At 53.5% G+C, this 8221-nt stretch overlaps 1 protein-coding gene across 3 annotated transcripts in view; it reads right to left on the reverse strand.

Moving 5' to 3' along the window:
* Nckap5l (NCK associated protein 5 like) overlaps positions 1–5176 on the reverse strand; it is a 38675-nt gene extending 33499 nt beyond the window's left edge. The window contains exon 1 of one of the 3 annotated variants that reach the window (XM_015993149.3): positions 5002–5176. The gene's annotated coding sequence lies outside the window, so the exon portion shown is untranslated. Of the gene's footprint in view, positions 1–3110; positions 3161–5001 lie in introns of those variants that run through there. The other 2 variants (XM_006974402.4, XM_076556744.1) reach the window with 2 other exon arrangements.
* Between the last annotated feature and the right edge of the window lie 3045 nt (positions 5177–8221).

Genomic DNA, 8221 nt, shown 5'->3' on the forward strand with positions numbered 1-8221 from the left:
AAGAGCTGTTCAAACAAACAAACAAACAAACAAACAAACAGAACCAGTGTTCGAGATGGAACCCAGGGCTTTTCAAGCTCTTTACTACTGGGTTACATCCCTGGCCCTGTAATTTTTCTTTTTCTTTTTAAATAAAAAGCTTAGCTGAGTACTACTAAGCACCCGGAGCTCAAGGACCCGCACAAGGTTCAGGATGCTGTGCCTAACTGGGTTCTTCTAAGCACCTACTGGGTTTTTAGAAATCAGTAATAACAACGATAATTCACCTTAATAACAGCCTGCCCCCCTCAGACCTCTTTCATCTGCGTAACTCCCAGAGCTGAGAAAAACGGTAATTATGGAGCAGGTGCCACACCCCAATGATGATGTGTTATTAATTCATGAGCCCTAGCTGGGAAACTGAGGCCCAGGGAGAAGGACCTTGCTCCAGTGGAGCTAAGACCCCCGGTGCTGAAAGTTTCGGGGCAGCTGGGAACTGGAGATGTCGGCTCCGCACCAGCAGTTTTTAGGAACATGTTCACGAGAAGTGCATTTACTCCAGATGTGGGTGGGGAGGAAGGTATAGACAGACCCCAGATGTGTGTCCCTAGCTTTCTCACAAGGCTGCAGCAGGACCGAGTGGGCAGCCCTGGCAGGGAGTGATGGCCTTTGTCTTTGAGTCCCTGCTCTACTCTCCTGGAGTGCAGAGAAGCAGGCCAGCGGCTGCCTGAACCATCGTCCCTAAATGAGGGGACCACAGGATAAGAGAGGGCTCCGGACAGCTGCACAGCACAGCACAAGAGGCAATGGAGTGTCAGGGAGTGGAGCAACTGGTGGCTGGGTGTGGGGACCTAAGCAGAGCGAGTCAAGAAGTGAGGACAGGGCCTGGCATCTGTAAGGCCCTGGGTTCAATCCTCGGCACAGGAAAAAAAAATGTCACTGTAAAACTGTTTCTTGGGAACAGGCTTCTCAGTGCCACACCTATCCACCTTTGGCAATGGTCTTCAAATGATTCGATCCTTCCCACAGCAAGTGGGACTCAGCAGGGGATGCCCTGCTGGCCTGATATCCAAGAGGGCAGGTGGAAACCCGCAGAAGGCCTTTCCCGTTTGTATCCAAGGAGGGAAGCGGCGGAAACTCAAACCAGGATCGCAGATAACAAGATTCTGCAGGTATGCTTATAGCCTACTGTGTGCCTAGCAAAGCCTACTGTGTGCCTAGCACAGCCCTGCTGTGTGCCTAGCACAGCCTACTGTGTGCCTAGCACAGCCCTACTGTATGCCTAGCACAGCCTACTGTATGCCTAGCACAGCCCTACTGTATGCCTAACACAGCCTACTGTGTGCCTAGCACAGCCCTGCTGTGTGCCTAGCACAGCCTACTGTATGCCTAGCACAGCCCTACTGTGTGCCTAGTACAGCCCTACTGTGTGCCTAGCACAGCCTACTGTATGCCTAGCACAGCCCTACTGTGTGCCTAGCACAGCCTACTGTGTGCCTAGCACAGCCTACTGTGTGCCTAGCACTGTGCCTATGCTGGAAACAAAAACCTCAGCTCCCAGGGAACCGGAAGAGCCAAGGCAGGAAGCCATCAATGATCTCATCTTCTGTTGCTCCAGCTTTTCTTCAGCCAGTTAGAAGCTGACCAAAGCACCCAGGAAACCCTAGGCTAACGCTCTAAATAGCTGCCTCAGTTCAAGAACCGGCATTCTTTGATTTAAACACAACCAGTTCTCTCATGAATGAGAGACTAAGGCAGAAAACCAGGGGCGCGAGGCTTGAATCCCATCTTGGGGCACTCACCACCACGTGAATCACTTCCTTTCTGTCTGCTTCCCTGTTTGGGGTGGGGGTGTCGAGACAGGGTTTCTCTGCGTAGCTCTGGCTGTCCTGGAACTCACTCTGTAGCCCAGGTTGGCCTCAAACTCACAGAGATCCACCTGCCTCTGCCTCCTGAGCGCTGGGATTAAAGGACATGGGCCACCATTCCCGGCTCAGTTTCCCCATTTCTAACTTGAAGGGGGGCCTTGGACTAGATTCTTCTCTCGGATTCCTTCCAGCCTGTGGAGGCTCTACATTGTTTTGATGTGGTGGCAGATCTCAGATTGATTTACATAAATTTGCATGTTCAATCAAAAACTCCAAACTCCAAGTATAGAAAATCCAATCACTCCATTAGTGCAGCCAGACAGGCTGGAGGCGCTGCCAGGTTCAGGGTTGTCAAGGCGGACGGCAGTAGCAACGGGATTTGGGGGAGGGGCTGAGGGAGGCAGGAGTGAAGAAGCGTACCTGTTCTAAGAGACAGCAGCGGTCTGGTGACCCGGGTCTGCCCACTGGGGCCCCTCACCCCTCACTCGGGCTGGCCGGCCTCAGAGCCATTCCACAAGATGGGATTGCCGCGTCTGCCTAGCAACAGCTGCATCCTTCACTCTGATAGGAACTCCACCAGTAACTGCTTTCTGGGAAACTGACCTCCCTGGGAGTTTCCATTATCCATTTCAAGGGCTTCGCAACCGTGAGGGAGGTTTCTTGGGGTTTAACTTGCAGAAGCTTCCTAACTTAGGGTGGCAGGGCTGAGGCCAGCGGGCTGCCCAGGCCCAGGGCAGCTGGCGGGGTGAATGACAATGCAGGACAATGTGCCTCACTCACATCCCAGGGCCTCTTTAACCACCTCCTCCGACAACACTCCCCTTCACCTGGGAGACCAAGGATGAAAATAAACAAGAACACGAAGCCTTCTGGCTCTTGGGCTGGGAAGCAAGTCCTAACCTGGAACACCCGAGTCCTGAGAGAGCCTTACCTCAAAGAGGTAAGGGGGCTGGGAAAACCAGGGCCGTGGCAGCAGCGGCTCCTCCCCGCTGCTTGGGAGCTGGGGTGAGGACAGAGGTGCAGTGTGTGGAGGCAGCAGGTAGGATGGGCAACAGCGGTGGGGCCCTCCTTGCCCTCTTCCCACAAGAGGGTGGATGAATGTGCTGGGCTTCCCTGGCTCAGATCCTAAAACAAGTCCCAACAGCTGAGATGCAAACTGTCTCCTGGGAATTGCCTACCCCGCTGGCCCTTGGCTGCCTCCTCCTCTCTCAACCCCTCCCCCAAAGATCCAACTCAAAGACTGGCCCAGTCATGATGTCTCACCTTGATGGGTGGGCCGAGCCTGAGCCAGCAGGAGTTCATATCCCAAGGCACCAGGGTGAGCAGAAAAGGACTATTCACAGGCAGAACAGAGTTCTGTTCTCTCAACCCAAAAGTCTAATCCTCGCGAACTGTGGCCCGGCATTGTAGCTCTGAATGGAGACACCCTGCTGGAGGAGGACCTTCCTCCCTCTCCAGTCGCCCACCAGTGGGAGGGATTTTTAGATCTTCTGCTCCCTCCTGCTGAGTGCTGAAGATGAAGGAAACTGAGCCCCGTGGAAGCAAACTATCCTGCTCAAGGTCAGAGGAGGCTGGAGGCGCAGGGCCCAAAGCTCCTCACTCTGGCCATCTCGACAGCAACTCGGTGCCCACACACAGACCTTCCCTGCCTTCTGATGAAGTGCCGCCTTCTCCGCAGCCCGAGACAGCGGTCTCCCTGTCTAGGGTTCTCCTCCAAAGGCTGGAGCTGGAGGAGGACACTATAGAGCCAAAGACACCTTAGGCACGGACCACAGGGGCTGGAAGCGGAACCAAATGATGACTGTGGGAATACCTCTCCAGACAAAAATACTCGCGGTCTCTCTGGAGCAAGAAACTCCATTCATCTCACCCTGGGGTTGGGGCTCAAAATCCGTGAGCCAGGCTTGCAGGCCAGATTGGGGGGGTGTGTGTAAGATAAAGGAGGGTCTACAACAAAGCAATTGCTCACTTCCCCTCAAAGGACTGGGCACACAATAGTGAGACAGACTCTTTCTCCACGGTTCCTCCAAACCAGTTCTGGTCCGGGCCTCTGTCTCCTACCACTTCCTCTGGCTGACAATTGTGTTTAAGCCGGAGGACCCACTGGAGAACGCAAAAGCGAGTTCCTGGAGAGGAAAATGACAGATTGCCTTGAAAGCTAAGGAAGCCCTCAAGCCTAATTAAGACCCCTAGCTCCTGAGGAAGCGGGTCTTTAAAAGGCAGCTGCTAGGCAGGCTGGGTGGGTTTGGCTGAACCCTCTGGAAAGCCAGACCTATGGGGAGGTGAAGGCCTTCTGTGCCCTTGGGACAGCGCCAAGGCTAGAGAGACAGGAGGAGCCTTCTGCCCAGGATGCAAAGAGAGAGTTGGGGTCCCAACAGCCGCTTTCCCGGGCCTGCTAAACCCAGGGACTGTCAGGCACTGATAAATCCTCTGCATTTTTTTTTTTTTTTAGCACCCCAGCCCAAACCCAGAAAGCCTTTTCTGTGGGGGCTGCCCTGTCCACGCTCCAGCCCAGCCCTTGTCCCCCCTCAGCCTCTATTCAGCATGCAGCCTGTCCGGCTCCCTCCTTCCCCTAGCCCCTCGGAGCCTCAGTAGGGTTGTTCCCAAGACCCGGTCACTCCGCCTTTCCCCGCCTCCCCCACGCCCTACAGCCCCGGGCCACAGGGACTGGAAGGAGGACGCAGGGGTGCCCCGGGCTCCGGTTTGCGCCTGCGCTTTGGGGAGAGCCCCCCTCCCTCCCTCGGCAACCCAGCACCGCTGAGCCGTACCGGGACCGTGGGATACGGGTTAGGGCGGGCGGGCGGCGCCGTGGGGGCAAGGTCAGTGCTTTCAAAGAGGGAGGGAGACCCGCCACCGGAACATCCCCCACTCCCGAAAGTTTCCCTTCCGGGGCCACCGAGTGTGCGCGAGGATGGCGCTCAGGGGCGGGAGGGGGTGGGGTGGGGGGGGGTGGACAAAGTCACAGCAGGACCCCTCCTGAGAGAGTGCGGCGGGAGGGACGGGCGGGCGGCGAGGTGCGGGCCGGAAGCCTGGCGGCCCCTTCGAGCCTAAGCTGCCACGAGAGCCTTTCACGCCACCGTCCCCGGCCCCCGCCCAGGGCGTACGGCCCCCCGCCTCACGGGCCCGTTAGAGGCTGAACGGGGCCTGAACTCACCGAGATCAGGTGCTGAGCCCGGCAGGCCTGGTCCGCCGGATCCATGGCCGCATCTTAGGAGGAGGGGGGGGGGGACACAGAAAAAGGGGGGTACCGGAGCCGCCTCTTGATGTCAAGGCTTTAAAGGGGCCAGCGAGCCCCGCCCCTCGCCTCGGCCCCGCCTCCCGCCTCCCGCGCAGCCAATCCGAGCTCACCCTGGGCGCGCGCCCCTCCCAGCTCTGTCCAGATGTTCCCAGGACGAGAGCGGAGTCTGCCCGGCCGGCGCGCGCCGCTTCCGCCCGGGTGGGGAGGGCCTCCCCTCCCCCTCCGCGGAGCCACGCTCTGCTGCGCCAGGCCGGGGCTGACCGGCAAAGCCTCCCTCCCCAGTGCCGGGGTTGGGGGATGCCAGGCCGCGCCGAGCGGGGCGGGAGTCGGGGCATTTAGAACAGAGAAAACTAAGTAGGTTCCCGCGGGCCCACGGGCATGCGCGTCTGCTTCCGTGGGGCTGGGCGTGCACGTGTGTGTGGTTGAGAGCGTGTTTGTAATTTGCCATTCCTGCTTACGTGTTGGGAGTAAATCTCCGGGAAGAGGCCCGGGTGTCTCCTTGGCCTTAAACGCTCTCTCTTTTCCTTCTCTGGGTCGGGGTCTTCCCAGATAGCTGGAAACTGGGCGAGGAACAGGCAGCATTTGTAGAAAGCAGGGCGGGTTTAAGAGGCAAGGCAGACCCAGGCGTGACTGCTCTCGCTTTTAATCCGCACACTAGCGCTCGGGACGCAGAGGCAGGCAGATCTCTAGTGCAGAAAAAGGATACTGCCTTGGATTTTAACCACTTCCTATCCGGGAAGAGGAAGTGCAGTTCAGACCACTGGCTAGAGGAAACAAGCTAATTAACTCACTCAGGCCCTAGCAACCTAAGAGCTCAGGGCCATTCTCGTTGGTCTATTTGCTGTTAGGCGTTTGTTGAGACGTTTGTTGAGACGGGGTCTCTATATAACCCTGGCTAACCAAGAACTCACGAAATCGGCCAGGCTGACCTCGAACTTGCTGTGACCCTATAGCTTCTGCCGCCGTTTCGGTCCTTGAACACTTACTTGCCCTTCTGAGGATAATTTTAACCTTCACAACCTGCATTGTACTAACTGGCCTGGATGTCCAATGGATATACATTGGACACAATGTATATTTTATTAAAATGTCTTCTGTCGTATGTGTACGGGATAAGCCATAAAGTGAAATTAGTCCAGTAAAGGAACATAAACCATTAGAGAGAACATAGGGTGGTCAGGTTGGCTGGGATTAATTAAAGAGTTCCTCTTTGAAGAAGGCATCTTATTTAAAGCGGGATTCTGAAGACAGAAAACTTAGTAGGGATCTAGGCAGGACAAGAGAGCGGTAAAAAGCTAATTACCGGCATGGGATAGCAAGCTAGGGGGAGTTAGTGAAGGAAGTTTTGTATGGAAAACAGAATGAGCGTATGGATAAAGGAGTCGTTTTGGGTTTAAAAACAAAACAAACAAGGTTCTCACCGGGTAATTCCTCCTGTCTCAGTCTCCTAGGTGTTAGGATCTGCAGGTGTGCCACCATGCCCAGGTCAAGCAAGCACTCGATATGGGACCAAATCCATGGCCTTCCATTCCCTTTTCACCGGATTTCTTGATGCTCGATTATGGCATCTTTGGAACACTACAGGACTGATTAAGCCTTGCCCAATCATCCGGTATTTATTGAATGGGGATTAATGAGCTAATCCTAGGAGTGTAACAACAATTAGACACAGTTCTTCCCTCAAAGGGCTTTAAAGTCCAATATGAATGATGTATCTGTTGTATCCTGTGCTTGGGATGGAAATCTTGAGTCTGCCAGGCATTTCTGACTACTTTGGAATATTTGCAAGTAACTGAACTTTTGGAAGCAAACCGGGTCTAGATTTTTTTTTCTCCATTCACATCCACCCTTATTTAATAAACACAGACAGAACATCTGCATGTCCTTGCCCTCCGTACAGGCTCTCACACACTGGATATTTTGGCTGTCAGATTTTGGCAGACTTTATGCTTCACAGACCTTCATCCAGAGACAAGATGTGAAACTGTAGCAATGCTCCATGGTTATTTTCTTTGAAGAGGCTTACTACATTTTGATTCAGTTTTTAATCAGTTTATTAAAACTTCGAAGTCCCAAAGTTGATTCTCCATTCTTATTCTCCATCACTGATCATGTCCGTTTCTTGTCTGGAGCTGCAGGCCGCTGTTTACAAACCTGGGTGATGGTATGGAGACCACGCCCTCGCCACTCACACCAGCATTTGAACAGCGTATTCTTACTGTTTTTAAAGACTGATTTATTTTTGCGCATGGGTGGTGTTTTGCCTGCATAGATATCTGTGCCCCACTTGAGTGCTTAGTGCTCACAGAAGTCAGGTGAGGACATCAGATCCCCCGGAACTGAATTATGGATGATTGTGAGCCACCTTGTGAGTGCTGAGACTTAACTCTGGTCTGCTGCAAGAACAAGTACTCATAAGCACTAAGCCATCTTCCCAGATTCTCTGCTTTGGTACCGTGTGACGGTCAGCCATTCAGTGTCGGGCATCTTCAGAGGCTGACACTATAGTCACTTCACTGTTGATAAGATGACCCAGATTTAGAACTCCTGGCATTAAGATGCAGTCAGGTTGCTAACTGGCCTCTCAGAACACCCTTACCTGCCTAATATTCAAGTTGGATCAACTCCAGGACACAATCTAGATGTTACTACTACCTAGTAAGAGGAAGAAAGGAGCTGGCTAGTGTTTCATTCATTTTCTCAGTAGGAGTAAGTCATTGCCAATATACTTTGAAATCTCTCACCTACAAGATAATGATGGGTCTGCTCACATCCTTGAACTTCTTTTTTGAGTTGGACCCAATAGTTCAGGCCTGTAGTCCTCGCTACTTGGGAGATCACAAGTTCAAGGCTTGTCTGGGCTACAGAATGATTTCAAAGGCCAGTTTAGGCAACTAAATGAGACTCCATCTCAAAACAAAAAGTAGATAAAGGGCTGGGGATACAGCTCAGTGGTAGAGTACTTGCCTAGTATGTGTGAGGTCCTGGGTTCAGTGCCCCAAATTTTTGCTGAGCCTTTACTCTGTTAGGCCCTATGCATACAGTATTAGGCTGAGCAGCAAGGATGACTTTGGAAAAGTAAGCAATGTGAAAGCTGTACTTTATCCTAGGAGCAAAGCAGAGCCTTGGCATGGTT

The sequence above is a fragment of the Peromyscus maniculatus genome, chromosome 20 (assembly GCF_049852395.1).
Source record: "Peromyscus maniculatus bairdii isolate BWxNUB_F1_BW_parent chromosome 20, HU_Pman_BW_mat_3.1, whole genome shotgun sequence".
NCBI classification, from domain to species: Eukaryota; Metazoa; Chordata; class Mammalia; order Rodentia; family Cricetidae; genus Peromyscus; species Peromyscus maniculatus.